This window comes from Ranitomeya variabilis, chromosome 2 (assembly GCF_051348905.1).
Source record: "Ranitomeya variabilis isolate aRanVar5 chromosome 2, aRanVar5.hap1, whole genome shotgun sequence".
NCBI lineage: Eukaryota > Metazoa > Chordata > Amphibia > Anura > Dendrobatidae > Ranitomeya > Ranitomeya variabilis.
In genome coordinates, this window is record NC_135233.1 from 559,936,142 (window position 1) to 559,956,530 (window position 20,389).

The window sequence follows — 20,389 nt, forward strand, 5'->3', positions numbered from 1 at the left end:
AAGGTTAGAGATTGTACATTTCCCAATGATAACACAACCGTGTGCGATGCAACAAACTTGCAGGAGTTGATCACATCACACACGGTTGTGAAATCCTGGCCTGATGGGTCAGGGCAGCGTTTCAGCAATACTTACCAAAGTTTGCTTTGTCCATAGCTGAAGCACTGTCAAAGCCATCCCACAGCGATTTGGCCACCTCATTCAACATCCGCCTCAACACCACCTGGTCCGCGTGCCGGGGTCACGGCAGTCCCAGCGGGCCTCGCTCCTGGATACAGGTGACGAGGAGATCTATGTCAATCCCCTCCTCTTGGTCCCTTGTGAAACCTAGAATAATAGGAAAACATTAATGTTTGCAAGCTAAATAAAAATTGCTAACCACCACCACTACCCACCACCCCCAGAATAAAAAATACTGAAATAAAAATAAAAAACATTCCGAATTTTGTTTTAAAAAATACTTACTCGCCATCTTGCCACCACAGCTTGGCCCCGAGGTCGCTGCTCCTGCTGTGTTGCTTCCTCCTCACTTGAAGAAGCCTGTTAAATTTTATAAAAAAAATTAGTGACACGTGTACAAATGACACCGAATAGTAAGCAACAGTAGATAATGTACTCACTGTACTCCCCTGTGACGTGTGGCTTGACTCTGTGGCCATAATGGTTGATCAAGATAATTCTGCAAGGAAAAGTTGAAAAAATTATTACATTAACAGAATGCACAATACACAGCCACATATAAGAAAATAGCAAAAATAACATACATAACATTACAACCACAACGGACAGTGCACTCATAGGACAATGCCAACTCAACAAGCGCTGAGCAAACCACACCGCCATAAATTAAAATAAAAATCAATGGCAGAGACGACACAATGCCAGAGTATAGCAAAAGCAGAATAAAGAAAAGAAAAAAAATCAACAGCCCCCTATGTACAAAACAAAAAAAGAGACATATACCTTTTTTTAAAAAATTTTAAAAAAAATTAAAAAAGGGCCAAGAAAAGGCAATACATTATAAACCGCCATACTTTACAATAAAAAACAACAAGGCCATAGCCAAGAAAACGCCATACGGTTACATATAATGCCAGAAATACATCAGAACCACAAAAAAAAAAAAAAAAATCCTATTAAAAAAACCACAGTGGAACAACCGCATGAAATTGCAGAACAACCCAAAATAAATAATAAATAAATAAATAAATTAAGTAAACCACCATTAATTCTAAAAAAAAAAAAAATGAACCCCCCAAAAAAAAGGGAAAAGAAAAGTCAATCCAGTGTAAACCACCATACTTAACAATAAAAACAACAAGGCCGGAGACAAGAAAACGCCATCATATAACGCCAGAAATACATCACAACCAAAAAAACACCAATTTCAATTAAACAACCACAATGGCACAGCCGGATTAAAGTACAGAACAAACATTAAATTAAACCTCCACAAATTGCAATAAAAAAAATGAAAAAATAAAACACACAAAAAATGCGCAGAGAAATTATATTATTATTTTAGAACCTGAACCTGTTGCTGAACTTGCATAGTTTAAACCTGAACCTGAGCCTAAACCTATTCTATTAAAATCTGAACCCATTGCAGAAATCGCTCCTGCGGTACCTGAACCAGTACCAATGTTCATCCTGTCAATTTTCTCAGGTTCCGCTCTGTCTGAACCTGCCCCAGTGTCCATCCTATCAAGTGTTCCAGGATCTTCCCTGTCATCAGCATCCAGTCCTGCCTTAGATTCTGAGTCAGTGTCCACGATCCTGACCCTTGGGGTCACCTGCCACAGTACCAGTAGTGATTGACCTTGGGGTTCTACCTGGTGGCCACTTGCAGTTCAAGTCTAACTCCACCATCCATCAGGAGCTCTAGTGAAAACCAAGTGGCCGCTTAACCACGACCCTCCAAAGGTAAGGCAAAATGGGTCCACAATCTATGTGCGTGACACTAATTATCTATGGAGTGGCATCAACAAGGCAAATATCTTAGGCTAGTTTCACATTTGTGTTTAAATCCGCAGCGTTTAAAACGCATCCGCAAGTGGTGGAGAAACGCATATAAACGCGTACAAACGCGGCGTTTTATTTGACACGTTTGTACGCGTTTACATGCTTTTTTTCCTGCGTTTCGTTTGTGTTTATCGTGCGCATGATGAGAAATTTCACAAGAGAAAAATCAAGCCGGTAATTCAGCGCGGTGTACAGTAAAATCACACTGACAGGTTAGAATAGAGTAGATATATACACATAGAATAGGTATATATACATATATATATATATGTCAGTGAGACACCTATACAATATATGTATATTTATATTTAATGCAGCGCTAGATAGCATAAAAGCCACTAATTCAATTACCGGCTTCTGCTATCGCCTTCACAAACCCGACAGGATATGAGACATGGTTTACATACAGTAAACCATCTCATATCCCTTCTGTTATTACATATTCCTCTTCAGTAATGTAAGAAGTGTCTGTGTGTCAAATTTGGGGGCTCTAGCTATTAATTTAAAGGGTTAAATGGAGGAAAAAATTGGCGTGGGCTCACGCGCAATTTTCTCCGCCAGAGTGTTAAAGCCAGTGACTGGGGGCAGATATTAATAGCCTAGAGAGGGTCCATGGTTATTGGCCCCCCTGGCTACAAACATCTGCCCCCAGACACCCCAGAAAAGGCACATCTTGAAGATGCGCCTATTCTGGCACTTGGCCTCTCTCTTCCCATTCCCGTGTAGCGGTGGGATATGGGGTAATGAAGGGTTAATGTCACCTTGCTATTGTAAGGTGACATTAAGCCAGGTTAATAATGGAGAGGCGTCAATTATGACACCTATCCATTATTAATCCAATCTTACAAAATGGTTAAGAAAACACACACACATTATTAAGTCCTTTAATGAAATAAAGACACAGGTTGTTGTAATATTTTATTATACTGGTAATCCACCTGAAGACCCTCGTTCTGTAACAAAGGAAAAATAAAAAAACAACAATATCTCATACCTTCCCTCGCTCAGGTCTAGTCCCACGAAGTAAATCCATCTGAAGGGGTTAAATCATTTTACAGCCAGGAGCTGTGCTAATGCACTCGCTCCTGCCTGTAAAACCCCGGGTACTGAATGGAAAGCAGGGTGACCTGTAGTTACCTTGAGTCGCGGTGAGGCGCCCTCTGCTGGATGTCCTCATATGAACTCGAGCCTGGTAAAAGTTCCCACGCTCGAGTTCATATGAGGACATCCAGCAGAGGGCGCATCACCGCGACGCAAGGTAACTACAGGTCATTCCCCTCCAATCCATTCATTCCCTGGGTTTTTACAGGCAGGGGTGGCTGCATTAACAGGCTTCTGCTTGTAAAACTAGTTAACCCTTTCAGATGGATTTACAACGTGGGACAGAACGACGGAAGGTAAGGAATATTGTTGTTTGTTTTTTTAAACATTGTTTCAGGTGACAAAGGGTCTTCAGGTGGATTAAGAGTCTAATAAAATATTACAACATGTGTCTTTATTTCATTAAAATACTTTGAAATAATGTGTATGTGTGTTTTATTAACCATTTTGTACGATTGGATTAATAATGGATAGGTGTCATAATTGACGCCACTCCATTATTAACCTGGCCTAATGTCACCTTACAATGGCAAGGTGACATTAACCCTTCATTACCCCATATCCCACCGCTACACGGGAATGGGAAGAGAGAGGCCAAGTGCCAGAATAGGCGCATCTTCAAGATGTGCCTTTTCTGGGGTGGCTGGGGGCAGATGTTTGTAGCCAGGGGGGGCCAATAACCATGGACCCTCTCTAGGCTATTAATATCTGCCCCCAGTCACTGGCTTTACCACTCTGGCGGAGAAAATTGCGCGGGAGCCCACGCCAATTTTTTCCTCCATTTAACCCTTTAAATTAATAGCTAGAGCCCCCAAATTTGACACACAGACACTTCTTACATTACTGAAGAGGAATATGTAATAACAGAAGGGATATGAGATGGTTTACTGTATGTAAACCATGTCTCATATCCTGTCGGGTTTGTGAAGGAGATAGCAGAAGCCGGTAATTGAATTAGCGGCTTTTATGCTATCTAGCGCTGAATTAAATATAAATATATATACATAGGTGTCTCACTGACATATATATATATGTACAGTATATATACCTATTCTATGTGTATATATCTACTCTATTGTAACCTGTCCGTGTGATTTTACAGTACATCGCATGCGTTCAAAAAAGCATCAAAACGCATGTGCTTAAAAACGCATGTGTTTACATTGACAGCAATACGTTTTTTTGTCGCAATCCTTGCGCGATCGAACGCATGCATTTCCTGGCGGCGAATAGACGCCTCTAGAAATTACTACATGTTGCATTTCCGCGCCAAGCCGCAAATGACAAGACGACGCATGCGTCGGCAAGCGCGGCAAAACGCGAACAAAAAAAAACGCATGCGTTTTCAACGTTAAATATAGGAAAACACGACACATGCGTTTATATGTGGTACAAACGCTGCGGCCACAAACGCAAATGTGAAACCAGCCTTAGTGGCAAGCAGCATAGCCAGGGCAAGTATGTACAGGGCAAGGGTAATAAATTAAAAGCCAAACTATGACCTGTCTGAAGAGTTGACAATTTGCAGATTGTTAGAACTCCCACCAATTCTCAATGGAAAGGAGCAGTAATCCATGATGCTCATCCGTGTTCCATTCATTTTCTATGAGATTTTTAAAGCAATGCAAAACCAAGTCAGAGATGAACAGGGTGATACAGGAAATTCACTTGAGTGTTAGTTGCATTTTGAAACATTTGACATTTTTTCTCTGTACTTTAAATGTTATTAGATGTGCTATTCATTCCAATATACATCAGTATGCAATAAATAAATCTTGAAATATTTGATTGTTATCATTTATAAAAAAAAAAAAACTACTAAGGCGGTCGTGTATTATGCCACGTGCCCTTGTGGCCTTATTTATGTGGGCATGACATCACGGGAACTCCACCGCAGGGTGCGTGAACATGTCTTGGACATCGAGAACGCATCCATTGAAGATGACTTTCACAAATTGAAGCCAATACCATGTCACTTCAAGACCCTACATAATTGTGATTCTACTGGGTTGATGGTAAAAGGCATTGATCGGGTTTTTATTGGTCCTCGTAGAGGCAACTGGAAGAGGCTTTTAGCCCAAAAAGAAACAAGATGGATACACAGACTAAACACCATCTCACCATATGGTCTTAATGACCATAACAGTTTTGTTCCCTTTCTACCTATTTAAATTTGGATGCTGTCTTTTGTCTGTTTTATTCTGGCTGTTTTTAATAAATATGTTTTTACATTCCTTCTTATCTGTTTTATTTATATTGTTTATTTTATAGGGGTTTTGACCTATGGCTGATTGTACTTATGTTTTTGTAGTGGTCCTCAACATCATTTCTTCCTCCCTTCGGTTACTGTATCCTGCGGCTATGCAATTGTCGGACTTCTAGCAACTGATTCTTCCCTTCAAGATGTGCATATGATCATATGATGCCTTACACTATTCACTTTTGGCATTACGTTTGGCTGCTTATAACTTTGTAATCTTTCACAATGTTCACTTATCACCTTATTTTTATTATTGTATACGTTAGTTTTTTACATATTTATTATGTTTATTTAATCTTTTATCCTTGTATTTATTTACATGTGCACTTTTGCAGGTATTAATTTAATGTCTGCCTACTGTTGTTCACTGTAGCATCTATTTAAAGCATTTTGTTCATGCTTCTTGTTTTGTATTTTTATTGTCATTTTAACACATCTTTGATCCTTTTTAGGTGGTTACCATCGGTCACTTTCTTCCTTACCGGTGTCTTTGTTACTTTTTATTATATTTATATATGGCTCATATTATCATTGGCGTATTTTTAGCTTTCATATTTGTTATGGTTTATATCTATTAACCTATTGGTCATGCCATCCCTTTGTCTTTTAACAATTGGTGTTTGGTAGTTTTTACATGCACTTTGCAGAATTGCTCTATAACACACTATCATTGGCTTGCTGCAGTAATTATTGTTGTTTATTAGGTATGTCTGTTTTGTATTTATGGATTGTCTATTTTTTGTCATCTGGCAGTGAAGTTTTTGCTGCTCCTTTTTTACTAGTTTTCTTATATACTGCATTTGCGCATGCGTGTTTTTGTAGCCCTATATTCTTGTTATATACTTTTTTTGCTATGCGCTTGGGCTGTCATTCTGATTAGCCGCCATTGTTACTCCTTATTTGGAGTAAATTGGTCTGGCATCACTGTGCCTTTTGTTGTAGTAATGTATGTTGCGTCTTTGTGCACTTGCTTTTACCATCGGTGTTTTTCTATTTCTGGTGTTAGCTATGTTCTTAAGCACCATTATTGTAGCAACAATTACTTTTTTATTATGCGCCTGAGTTTTTCTCAGTTAACCGTATATTGCTGCAGCAACTGTTTTTTAATTTGCGTGCCTGCTCTACACTTAGGCATTGGCTATCACCCATTATTTGCACCGCTTCTTTATCACCTGTATTTGTGCATGCGCTTTTTGTGGTCCGGCTGCTACGTTATATAAACCCCGCTTTTCTATGCGCTTATATTAATATTTTTGGTATGCTGCCATGGATGTTTGGACTTTATGTTTTGGTGCCGCTGTTTTTCTTTGTTGTAGTTACAATTATTGTACAATGTGAGCCTGTGTCGTACTCTGGCTCTGCAACACCTCCGGTTCCTGTCTTGAGCTCCAAGCGCTACTGTTGTAGCAACGGTTGCCTCTCTACTCTGCGCCTGCGCCATTAACCCAGCATACTGTCACCTTTACTTCTAGTTTCGGTCTGAACTTGCGCATGCGCGCTTTGTGGTCTGGCTGCTATGTCATACATACCCCGCTTTGTTATGCGCCTGTGCTTTCATCTCTGGTATGTTGCCATGGTTACTTGGACTTTGTGCCCTGGTGCCATTGTATCTCTCTGTTGTAGCAACGGATTGTTTAACTATTAGCCTGCGCCGCACGTTGACCCTGATATACTGACTTGAACTTCAAGCCCTATTGTTGTAGCAACGGTTGCCTCTTTACCTTGCGCCTGTGCTTTGAACCCAGCATATCGTTGTTTTCACTTCCGGTTTCAGCATCCTGTCTTGCCGCTTCCATATGCATACGGCGCATTGTTTTCTCTTCAGGTGCCGGTATTTTTTCTTGATGACCCCTTTACTGCCATTGGTCATGACCAATATATAACCCCTACCTGGCCAGTACCCAACCACCCCTGGATGAAGCATTTCAGTGCAAAACGCGCATCGGGTGTGGTGGGTCCCCAGGTTCATGCTCTTGGTAAGTATATCCATATACTTATACCCTATATCTGTGCAGTACCTATATATCTTTTGTTATCTGGCTTAGCTCATTGCACTGTTCATTTTTGAGTGCACTGTGGATATCTATATAGACACATATGTTATTATTTACACTAGTCTTTAATTTTATTTAGTTATATGCTTCACATGCATTCTTTTGCACTATATTTACACTTATGTTATATAAGCTGGATACCATTTTCTTGTTACTGCTGTATATACCTTTATACTGAGGTTGTTCCTGTGTGTGTCCCACTGTTGCTGCTGCACTGGTGGTTACTGCCCTGATTTTATGCTTTTGTATGTTTGTCTTAATAAAATTTACATATTTTTATTAATTTTGGTCTTAGCGTGAAGGTGTTTTTTGGTATTTTTTGTTATCATTTATATTTACTTTCCAATTTAACTATAGTAAAAATTCATATATTTCATAACAATGTGGCAGAAATCAGTACATGAATATTTGCCATACACTGAAAAATCAACTAAAGAGCAGAGAATGTATAATAACAAAAATTCATGTTGATATTCTTTTAGATCGTCCTTTTTTTTTTTTTTGCAAAAGGCAATGCTGACATCTGGTGTCTAATTATATGTATGACAAGGATTGAAAAAATCTTAGAACTTGTCTTTTAAATATAACTTTACAATGATGATTGTAAGTTCATAACTTATCTGGGAATTAAAAATCACATCAAATGTTTTGTAGGTTATATATTGTTGTATTTTCTACATAATATTTTATAAAAAAAAGCAAACAAACAAAAACACAGAATGAGAATGAGCTGAGAATAGATGAGAATATAGTCTATATGTTTTTTTTAAAATATTGCAAAAACATCATATTGATTGTCAAATAAAAGCATGAACATAGATATAATGGATTGCATAAGTAACAGGCATATCTGAACCCTATCAACTTTAGGTTCCTACTGGTCTCTCTGCTGAAAAAATACACAAATTGTAAAAATGACACATTTTTCCTAAAATAACTACTTTAAGGGAAGGTGCCATAAAAAAATGTTTTTCAACAATTAAAAATTGTAACGCATTAATGTTGCAATTTATTTTCTATATGTTATCAGTTATTTTTAATGATGTAAAATATGAAAAATAATTTTAAAAGTTTCGATATTTTCCACGTTTAAACAGGGGTAGCAGCTGCTGAAATTTGCCATGAAAACCTTCTTTCCTTCTCTGTCAAGAATTGTCTCCTCACCAGGGACACACCCACTTACCACACTTATCGGAATACATGTACCATTAATACCCAGCAGCTTATGGACAATCTCCACACATCTTTAGCCCCCACCTCCTCCCTCTCCTGTCCAGACTTAGCATTGTCACACTTCAATAATACACTGAAGAATACCCTAGATAAAGCATCATTTTCTACATGCAGAAAGACCCGACACAGACAATGGCAGCCCTGGCACACTATGCAAACAAGCTTTCTTCAGCGTTGCTCAAGGTGTGAAGAGCGGCAGTGGAGAAAATCTCTCTTAGCAGAAGACTTCATCCATTATAAGTTCATGCTCAAAACCTATAACTCTGCCCTTCAACTGGCCAAACAATCCTACTTCACCACCCCCATCACCTCACTATCCAACAACCCAAAACCACTTTTTGAAACCTTAAACTCCCTACTGAAACCTAAAGTACAGGCCCCCATCACCAACCTCAGCGGTGAGGATCTGGCCACTTATTTCTGTAGCAACTCTGCTGGCATCACTACATGGCCTCCCATCCATCACACACCATTTTACTCACTGCTCCAGGTCTTCTTGTGATTTCTGTCTGTTGCAGGCTCCATGTTCTGTGTCTCTGCTCTCTGCATGCTTCCTGGCTGTGTGCATCGGGGGGCGGTGCCAGAACCCTCTGGTTCTTATGGAATCAGGGTGCACCTGTCTAATCTGTTCCTGACCAATTAACAAGAGGCCTCCAGTATTTAGGGCAGCTCCACCCTGTGGACTGGGCCTGTGCAATGTCTAAACTCAGTTAGTGTCTAGCTTCTGAGCTGCCAGGCCTTGCTCTCTTCTCCTCCTCTGGAGGCTTTTCTCCTTGCCTTGCCTTGCTCTTGTTTGTCTGCCCTCCAGGAGGCTATATATCCTGGTCTCAGTGTCTGTGTTCTTGCTTTGCTTTGTTTTGTTCTGTCCGCCCTCCAGGAGGCTGTATATTCTGTTCCCTGTGTCTTTGTTCTTGTACCTTGTCTTGTTCCATTGCCTTGCCTGAACTTTATCCTACCTCTGTCTCCTTGTCTGTGGCTTCTTTCCCTGCTGTGTCTTTCCTTGTGTCCTCTCTGTTTGCTTATGCTCCGCACTCATGCGGCACTTGTTACTTTGCCTGTGCTCCACTCTCTTGCAGCTTTACCTCTGCTCCGCACTCCTGTGGTTCTGCTCCATTCTACTCTGCTCCCTTCCTCCTGCTGCAGAAATCTCTTGCGGCAGCTCCTCTCCGCATTCCTTGTGGTTCCACTCTGCTTAGCTCCTGTTGCTGCTCTATCTCTTGCTGCTCTACCGCTCCTATCAACAGCCTTGCGGTTCTCTTCCTGTGTGAACAGGTCCCTACCTGTTCCTTCATACTTCCTTCCTTCCTGCCTGTATCCGTACCTGCATCTCCTGTGTGAACAGGTCCCTACCTGTTCCTTCATACACCACACCAACCTGCCCTGTGTCTCAGCCATCCCTGCCTGCCCTATGTCTCAGCCATACCTGCCTGCTGTCTCTGCCGTTCCTGCCAGCCATGTGTTTCTGCCATTCCTGCCAGCCCTGTGTCTCTGCCGTTCCTGCCAGCCCTGTGTCTCTGCCGTTCCTGCCAGCCCTGTGTCTCTGCTGTTCCTGCCAGCCCTGTGTCTCTGCTGTTCCTGCCAGCCCTGTGTCTCTGTCGTTCTGGCCAGCCCTGTGCCTCTGCCATTCCTGCCAGCCCTGTGTCTGTGCCGTTCCTGCCAGCCCTGTGTCTCTGCTGTTCCTGCCAGCCCTGTGTCTCTGCCTTTCCTGCCTGCCCTATGTCTCTGCCGTTCCTGCCAGCCCTGTGTCTCTGCCGTTCCTGCCAGTCCTGTGTCTCTGCCATTCCAGCCAGCCCTGTGTCTCTGCCGTTCCTGCCAGCCCTGTGTATCTGCCGTTCCTACCAGTTCTGTGTCTCTGCCAGCCCTGTGTCTCAGCTGTGCCAGCCTACTCATCTGAGTTTCATCCGTGCTCATCTGCTAGTTCTGCTTGATGCCCGCACCTGTCCTAGTGTTCCTGTTCTCCAAGTGGGATCAGCAGCCACAGCCAGACACCACCCTGGAGTAGCACCTGGCAGCTGCCTGCTGCACAAGTCTGACCTCATCATCAGAGGCTCCAGAGAAGACCAAGGCAGCTGTCATAGTCACGCCCCTTCCAGGGTAGTCTGGTTCGTGGCACAGTGGGGCCACAAACCCCATGGCTCATGCCCACCAGTCAGGGAGTGAGCGTGACAATTTCCTAGAAAAAATCAACCACATCCATCAGGATATCTCAGCCCAATCTCCTCACTGCCTGGATCCCCTTCCCTTTCGTACCTCAAGCTCACTAGACATCTATGAGCCTGTTTCAGGAGAAGACGTTCCCAAGCTCCTCGCTTCTGCTCGGCCTATAACCTGCAACAGTGATCCCATTCCATCACATCTCCTGCAGTCTCTCTCACCAGTGGTCACCACTCACATGACTAAAATATTTAACCTTTCTTTCTTCAGGTAGCTTTCCCTCCTTATTTAAACATGCAATCATAACCCCTTAACTTAAAAAGCCATCCCTGGACCAGAACTGCACTGCTAACTACAGACCTGTCTCTAATCTTTCTTTCATCTCTAAACTCCTGGAATGCTTGGTCCACTACCGTCTAATCCGCTTTGTCTCGGATAACTCTCTTCTCGACTCCTTACAATCTGGTTTTCGCTCTTTACACTCCACTGAAACTGCCCTCACTAAAGTCTCTAATGATCTAATAACAGCTAAATTCAAAGGTCATTGCTCCCTGCTTATTCTCCTGGATCTCTCTGCCGCATTTGACACTGTGGATCACCAGCTCCTCCTCACTATGCTCCGCTCTATAGGCCTCAAGGTCACAGCCCTCTCCTGGTTCTCCTCCTACCTCTCTGACCGCTCCTTCACAGTTTGTTTTGCCGGCTCCTCTTCCTCTCCACATCCCCTTACTATAGGGGGTTTTGCAGGGCTCAGTCCTAGGCCCCCTCCTCTTCTCTCTATACACTGCCCCATTTGGACAAGCAATCAGCAGATTTGGGTTCCAGTATCATCTCTATTCTAATGACACCCAATTATACACTTCTTCCCCTGACATCACCCCTACCCTAATTCAAAATGCCAAGGACTGTCTGTCTGCTGTCTCTAACATCATGTCCTCCCTCTATCTGAAACTAAATCTCTCCAAAACGGAACTTCTTGTGTTTCTCCCTTCTACTAACCTCACTCTACCCAACATCGAATTTACCCTGGAGGGTTCAACCATAACTCCCAAGCAGCATGCCCGCTGCCTTGGGGTCATATTCGACACTGAACTTTCCTTTACTTCCTATATCCGATCACTCACTCCATCTTGTCACCTGCATCTTAAAAACTTCTCCAGAATCTGACCTTTTCTCACCTTTGAAACTGCTAAGACTCTAAAGGCCCCGTCACACTTAGCGACGCTGCAGCGATACAGACAACGATGCCGATCGCTGCAGCGTCGCTGTTTAGTCGCTCTGTGGTCGCTGGGGAGCTGTCACACAGACAGCTCTCCAGCGACCAACGATGCCGAGATCCCCGGGTAACCAGGGTAAACATCGGGTTGCTAAGCGCAGGGCCGCGCTTAATAACCCGATGTTTACCCTGGTTACCAGTGTAAAATGTAAAAAAACAAACACTACATACTCACCTTCGCGTCCCCCGGCGTCCGCTTCCTGCACTGACTGAGCGCCGGCCCTAACAGCAGAGCGGTGACATCACCGCTGTGCTGGGCTTTCACTTTACGGCCGGGAGTCAGTCAGTGCGGGAAGCAGACGGCAAGGGACCTGACGGACACCGGAATGTGAGTATGTACTGTTTGGTTTTTTTTACATTTACGATGGTAACCAGGGTAAACATCGGGTTACTAAGCGCGGCCCTGCGCTTAGTAACCCGATGTTTACTCTGGTTACCAGTGAAGACATCGCTGAATCCGTGTCACACACACCGATTCAGCGATGTCAGCGGGACCTCAACAATCAAAAAAAGGTCCAGGCCATTCCGACACGACCAGCGATCTCACAGCAGGGGCCTGGTCGCTGCTACGTGTCACACATAGCAAGATCGCTACTGAGGTCGCTGTTGCATCACAAAACTTGTGACTCAGCAGCGATCTCGCTAGTGACCTCGCTTAGTGTGACGGGGGCTTTACTGTCACTCTTATTCATTCTCGTCTGGACTACTGCAAATCTCTCCTGATCGGTCTCCCTCTTACCAAACTTTTGCCTCTGCAATCCAACTTGAATGCGGCAGCCAGGGTCATATTTCTGTCCAGCCACTTCACCGATGCCTCCATCTTGTGCCAGTCAGTGCACTGGCTACCCATTCGCTAAAGCGTCCAGTATAAACTCATCTCTCTCACCCACAAAGCTATCTACAGTTCTGCACAGCCCTATATCTCCTCTCTCATCTTTGTCTATAGCCCTGCACGTGCCCTCCATTCTATAAATGACTTAAGACTAACATCCCCCATAATCCGAACCTCGCACCTCCATCTCTAAGACTTCTCTCGTGCTGCGGCAGCTCTCTGGAATGCACTTCCCCAGACGATCAGGCAGATACCTAGCCCCGTTAGAAAACTATAAAGGATGACCCAGGTCTAATATCAATTAGTAGAACCAACAATTACAAATGAAGACCTAAAAACAATAATCTTTAATATTCCTGATTAAAATATCAAATAATAGATACCACACATATAGAGGAAAAAATGGCAGGGAACCTGATGATAGGGTCAAATAATAATACTATTCCAATAAATGTAATTGAAACTTATTAGGAAAATTGACTAGGGAAGATAGAGGTGCCTTTCCCTAATAAAGTCCCTTCCTTGCAGCGGAGGTTGGCACCCTGGGATACGAAATGGTGCCCCCACTCAACGTAGACTGACCCTGAAAAGCCCTAAGAGGTATCCCTATCGAAAAAGCCACCACCAAAGACACAACAGAAAAATGAAAATGTGCTGTTGCTGCAAGATAGTGTTAATCTGTATAACGTTATTGAGCCTCAATAAGCTCTATAGAATGTAAAAAATAATAGTTGTAAGTGATGAGAGATCTACTCTGCAGCTGTGTACATATAAGCGCAGCTCTGCTGCAGAGTTTCTTTCCCATCACTGTGTGTGATTAGCACAGCCACTTGCTTCTCCGCTGAGTGACGTTTAACTCAGTGCATGTCAGTTTCGCTCACTGCTAGTGTTGAGCATTCCGATACTGCAAATAACGGGTATCGGCCGATATTTGCTGTATCGGAATTCCGATACCGAGTTCCGATATTTTTGCGGTATCGGAAATCGGAATCGGAAGTGTGCGGTGCGTATGGTTCCCAGGGTCTGGAGGAGAAGAGACTCTCCTTCAGGCCCTGGGATCCATATTCATGTATAAAATAAAGAATAAAAATAAAAAATATTGATATACTCACCCCTCCGGCGGCCCTTGCTCTTAGCGGTGCCTCCGTTCCTAAGAATGCCGAGTTTAGGACCTGCGAAGACGTCACGGCTTGTGATTGGTCGCGTGAGCGGTCACATGAGCGGTCACACAACCAATCACAAGCCACGACATCATCGAAGGTCCTTAACTCGGCATTCTTATGAACGGAGGCAGACGCTGGGACCGGTGAGAGCCGGGGCCATCAGAGGGGTGAGTATATCAATATTTTTTATTTTTATTCTTTATTTTATACATGAATATGGATCCCAGGGCCTGAAGGAGAGTTTCCTCTCCTTCAGACCCTGGAAACCATTCCGATATTTTGTGTCCCATTGATATGCATTGGTATCGGGTATCGTTATCGGCGATATCCAATATTTTTTGGATATCGTCCGATCCAATCCGATACCGATACCTTTGCATATCGGAAGGTATTGCTCAACACTACTCACTGCTTATTTCGCCATTGTCCTTCTAGCTGCAGTATACCATCCCTGCACGGTGGATCCCAGGTGGCGAATGCACTTTATAATTATATTTTATTTAGTGCGTTCCGCCAACCCTAACCGTATACTAGCGCCAGGGTCTGGCTAGCAATGGCGGACCAGCAGCAGCTTCTGCTGAGTTTCCAGCATCTGGAGAGCATTAGAGCGAGGAACCTCAGCTGTGGATTCATCCACAGTAGCGGCACAGATAGTCAGAGAAGCCGCTACTGCTGGGTTTCAGCTGCATCGCCCGTACTATTTTTGCCACACTTCCCACTCCCAGTTAAGTTTTCTGGGGATAGCAAAGCTTGCAAGGGATTTGCGCACCAGTGCTCAATCCAGCTGGAGCTACCAGGCTCACGTTTCTCCACGTCTGAGCGGGCCAAAGTGGCATTTGTGGTGTCCCTCTTAACGGACAGGGCACTGAAGTGGGCTATGCCATTATGGGAATGCAAGGACCTGGTGGTTCAGAGCACTTCTCGATTTTTGAGCACCCTGAAACAGGTCTTTCTGGGACCTCAGGTTCCCCATGACGCCGCACTCCAACTCGTGACCTTGACGTAGGGCCCTTCACTGACCAGCCAGTTTGCCATTCGTTTCCGGACAATTGCTTCCGAACTGGAGTAGCCAGATAAGGTCTTGATTCCGGTGTTTTGGAAGGGTCTTGCAGACCATGTCAAGGATGCACTGGCCACGCGGGAGATTCCCAATACACAGGAGGATTTAATATCTTTCTCCACTCATATTGAACTTCTGTATACTGAGCGAAGGTTGGAACGAGCCCAGTGTAGACAGAGGATTCGGCTGGAACCAACTTTTGCCAATCCTCTGGGTTCTCCTACTCGAGCCAATGAACCGAGTGAACCTCCTATGGGTTGACCTCTCTCTCTGCAGAGGCTTGTGTGGACTCCAGGGCAGAGGGTAATTTTATGTCTTCTTCCTTTGTCCTAAGGCACGCAATACCCCTAGTGATGATTCTTAAGACCATTACCATGCGAGTGGTTAATGGTTCAGTGCTGCCCTATCAGATCACCATCAAACCATTCCCCTTTCCCTTGAGCTTTCTCCTAATCATCTGGAGTTAATCTCCTTGTTAGTCATGCCCGAGGGTATTGATGAGGTGTTGCTGGGTATGCCTTGGTTGCACCACCATTCACCCCATATTGATTGGGCTACTGGGAGTATACAAGGATGGAGTAGGTCATGCGAGGGACAGTGTCTCAAGGCCTGAGTCCAGGTGGGGTCATCTGAGGTTCCAGCAGATCTAACCTCGCTCCCCAATCACTACTGGCAGTATGCAGATGTGTTCTCAAAGAAAGCCGCGGAGACACTTCCTCCCCATCGTCCCTATGACTGCTCGATAGACCTCATACCGGGGGCAAAGCCACCTCGCGGGCATGTATACCGCTTGTTGCTCTCGGATACTGAGGTGATGTCGACATACATAAAGGAGAATCTGGTGAGGGGATTTGTTAGGAAATCTGTGTCTCCTGCTGGGGTTGGATTCTTCTTCACCCAGAAGAAGAACGGGGAACTCCATCCTTGTATAGATTATAGGAGTCTGAACGCCATCACCATTAAAAATAAACATCCTCTGCCACTTATCTCCAAGCTGTTTGACAGACTGCGGGGTGCAAAGATATTTACTAAACTAGATCTGCGAGTCGCCTATAATTTAATACGCATTCAAGAGGGTGGCAAATGGAAGACAGCGTTTAACACTCGGGATGGGCATTATGAATACTTAGTAATGCCATTCGGTCTTTGTAATGCTCCAGCTGTCTTCCAGGACTTCGTAAATTCCATCTTTCAGGAGATTTTATCCACCTCAGTGGTTGTCTACTTGGATGACATTCTTATTTTCTCTCCTGATCTGTATGCTCATCGCAGAGATGTTGCCAGATTTTTTGAGCTCTTGCATGCAATCTCTCTCTGCCAAACTTGAAAAGTGTCTCTTTGAGCAGGAGTCTTTACTATTCCTTGGCTATATCATCTCAGCCAAGGGTTTGGCTATGGATCCTGCCATGGTGGAATCGGTGTTGAACTGGCAGAAACCACATTCCCTTAAAGCGGTACAGCGTTTTATGGGATTTATTAACTACTACCGCTAGTTCATTCCCCACTTCTCTACTCTGGTGGCTCCCTTGGTAACTCTAACCAAGAAGGGAGCTAACCCTAAGCTATGGTCCAAGGAGGTCTCTGAGACCTTTGTTTCCTTATGTCCCATTTTGCTAGGGCTCCTGTGTTACATCGGCCAGATGCGGATAAGCCTTTTGTTCTGGAGGTGGATGCCTCTTCTGTCAGTGCGGGAGCTGTATTATACCAGAAGGAAGCTAAAGGTCGGAAACAGCCCTGCTTCTTCTTCTCTAAGTCTTTCTCACCAGCAGAGAAGAATTATTCCATCAGGGACAGGGAGCTACTAGCCATGAAGTTGGCCTTCTCCGAATGGAGATATCTCTTGGAGGGAGCTCGGCATCCCTTCCAGGTGTTCACAGACCACAAGAATCTGCTCTATCTGCCGACAGCCCAAAGGCTAAATTCTCGCCAGGTCAGGTGGTCTCTATCCTTCTCCCGATTTAAGTTTACCATACACTTTCTCCATGGGGAAAAGAAATTACGGGCTGACACCTTGTCCTGTTCCGTCATCTCTCCCAAAGGAGACAAACCACGGCTAATCATTCTTTTGGAGAGTCTGCGAATGGTGGCTCCGGTTTTGCTAGAGACAGTGCCTTAAGACTCTTGAACCACCGTACCTGCAGGAGGTCCTCTCTTGGGCTCACACACCTAAGTTTGGTGGGCACTTTGGGACCGAGAGGACTACTGAGCTTCTAGCGAGGTCTTATTGGTGGCCGCAGATGGCACATGACGTTAGGGACTGCTTTCAGGCATGTGTTTATTGTGCCAAGAAACAGCAATCCCAGCAGAGGCCCGCGGGCTTGTTACATCACCTGCCGGTGGCAGATAGGCCCTATAAAATGGTCAGGATGGACTTCATTGTGGGCTTGCCCACGTTTGGTATCAATACTGTCATCTTGGTAGTCACCGATCATTTCTCCAAGATGGTACATCTTGTTCCCCTTCCGTGGGTACTGTCTGCACTGTCTCTGGCCGTGCTTTTCGTGAATCATGTGTTCTGTCTCCACCGGATGCCTAATAAAATAGTCGGTGACCCGGGTCCCCAGTTCACTTCTTGGTTCTGGAGAGAGCTCTGTCAGCTGCTCAGTATTCAGCTTAATCTCTTCTAAGCATATCATCCTGAGATGAACAGATTGGTGGAGAGGGCCAGTAAGGCTCTGGTCACATATTTGCAGCACTTTGTCTCTGCCAGGCATGATGACTGAGCATCCTTTATTCCATGGGCAGAGTTTGCCCTTAATAATGCCATTGCCGATTCTACAGGACAGACACCGTTCCTCATTAATTACGGTCAGCAGACGCATGTTCCCATGCCCATGCCCATTTTGTGTTCCAACTCTAGGTTGGTAGACTAGGCTGTGGAGGCTTGTGACATCTGTAATCGCACACAGGATGCCATTCAGGCCTCTAAGAGGAGAATGAGAGCCTCTGCTGATGCACATTGCCATCCTGCTCTGGTCTTCGCGCCTGGCAACTTGGTGTGGATTTTAGCTCGCAATATCAAGTTGCACGTAGAGTCCACTAAGTTTGCTCCCCGATATCTGGGTCCCTTTAAAGTCCTGAAGCAGGTTAATCCAGTGGTGTATCACCTGACCATTCCACCGTGATTTAATATCACTGACACCTTTCACGTGTCCCTCTTGAAACCCATTCACAAGTCCCGGCTTTGTGAGTCATATGTTGAGACATTGGGTATGTCATCGGACAACCTTGAGGTGAATGCAATCATTGGCTCCAAGGTGGTACGTGCAATAAATTTTATTTAGTGGACTGGAAGTGTCATGGGCCAGAGGATAGGACCTGCGAGCCAGTTGAGCACATTCATGCCCTCCAGCTTATTGCAGCCTTCGAGCATGGTGAGGCTCACAGGGGGGCACCAGGGGGGTAATGTTAGGCACCAGGATTCTTCCTCTACACAGGATGGATCCCAAGCCTTGTCTTCTCCTGTGGTTCCCCATTCAGTCTCGACCGCAGTGAATGCTGCAGAGCAAAGACGTCGGTCTTAGCGTCTTGCTCAGATCCAGGCTGTATGCTTGGTTACTGCTGCCTCTCCATATTCAGCTATAGTAACTGGCAATACTCAGCAGCAAGCAGTCTCTCCTGAAAATAAATCCAGGTTTCGCTCTACTGAGCATTCTCATGGGTTGACTTCTCATTGGTGGTCGCCCATCACATGCTAAGGTCCTGGTCCGGCCAGTGAACAAGGTCCTGTCAGACTGACAGAAACTATAAAAGGATCTTTGGCATGCCCATTGGTGCACTAAAATCACTTATGTTTGGTGTGTGTGAGGAACCTAACGGTAGTGTGGACTCAGCTGTATGTACTCAGGGCAGGCTCAGTGCCTTTAGAATTCTGGCTTCTCCAGAGAGGAGATTGTGTGTGTGAATTCAGGGCAGGTGCTAATGCCTTTAGGATTTCGGCCTCTGTGGAGAGTTCTGTGCTAGGAGTCCACTACCGGTTCCCATGCCCCAATGGGCTTGCGTACTCCTGTGGCAATAACAGGGTACGCGATTAGCGCCATATCACTCTGTGGTTGTGTGTCTTTAAACACAGCTCTGCTGCAGATTTTCTTTTCCCGTCGCTGTGTGTGATTGGCACAGCCATGTCCTTCTCTGCTGAGTGACGTTTAAATCAGTGCAAGTCAGTTTCGCTCGCTGCTTGCTTTGCCATTGTCCTCCTAGCTGCAGTATACCATCTCTATACAAACAAAAAGACCCAAATACATCATGAACATCAAGAGGTGGAAATGCTAAGTAGCCAGCCACCTGGTGTGATTTAATTCGAACTCCATAAATACTTTAAAATGGAGAGGAAATAGCGGAGTCAACTCGAATTTATAGAATGTGATAAAATACAAACTTTTATGAAGGCAATATAAAAAACAGTACCAACAATACAAGATCAAATATATTCAGGAAAAAGCAGTAACAGGCAAGGTGCGCACAGATTAGTGAAGCATGAGCTTGTCACAATAATAAATAATACAGACAAGTAATACCATAGAACACAAAGCTCAGCAACACAACCATCTAAGGAGACTCATTTAATGTGACCCTAACAGGTACAGAGCCGACATTGCCAACATTGTAATATGGCCCAACCAAGGGATAACAGAGCTAACCACAATAGCAGGTGATACTGTGGAATATCAGGCTCAGCGGCAAGGCATGTAACGAGGGTATTTTAGTGTGTCTCTGACAAGTGCAGAGCCGGCATTGTAATGAAGCCTCACAAAGGCATGAAGTAAATGGAAAGGTGCGGTAAAGCTTACCACGATGTGCGCAGCAGACCTTTGCGATGGTGGATGACCCGACGCGCGTTTCGTGTCCACACTGGACACTTCCTCAAGGGGTAACCCCTTGAGGAAGTGTCCAGTGTGGACACGAAACGCGCGTCGGGTCATCCACCATCGCAAAGGTCTGCTGCGCACATCGTGGTAAGCTTTACCGCACCTTTCCATTTACTTCATGCCTTTGTGAGGCTTCATTACAATGCCGGCTCTGCACTTGTCAGAGACACACTAAAATACCCTCGTTACATGCCTTGCCGCTGAGCCTGATATTCCACAGTATCACCTGCTATTGTGGTTAGCTCTGTTATCCCTTGGTTGGGCCATATTACAATGTTGGCAATGTCGGCTCTGTACCTGTTAGGGTCACATTAAATGAGTCTCCTTAGATGGTTGTGTTGCTGAGCTTTGTGTTCTATGGTATTA

At 44.6% G+C, this 20,389-nt stretch overlaps 1 long non-coding RNA gene across 1 annotated transcript in view; it reads right to left on the reverse strand.

Annotated features, from left to right (window-relative positions):
• Window positions 1-624: 624 nt before the first annotated feature.
• Window positions 625-20,389, reverse strand: part of LOC143809717 (uncharacterized) — a 358,196-nt gene continuing 338,431 nt past the window's right edge. The window contains exon 3 of the long non-coding RNA XR_013222414.1: window positions 625-679. This is a non-coding gene — a long non-coding RNA (uncharacterized LOC143809717). The remainder of the gene's footprint in view (window positions 680-20,389) is intronic.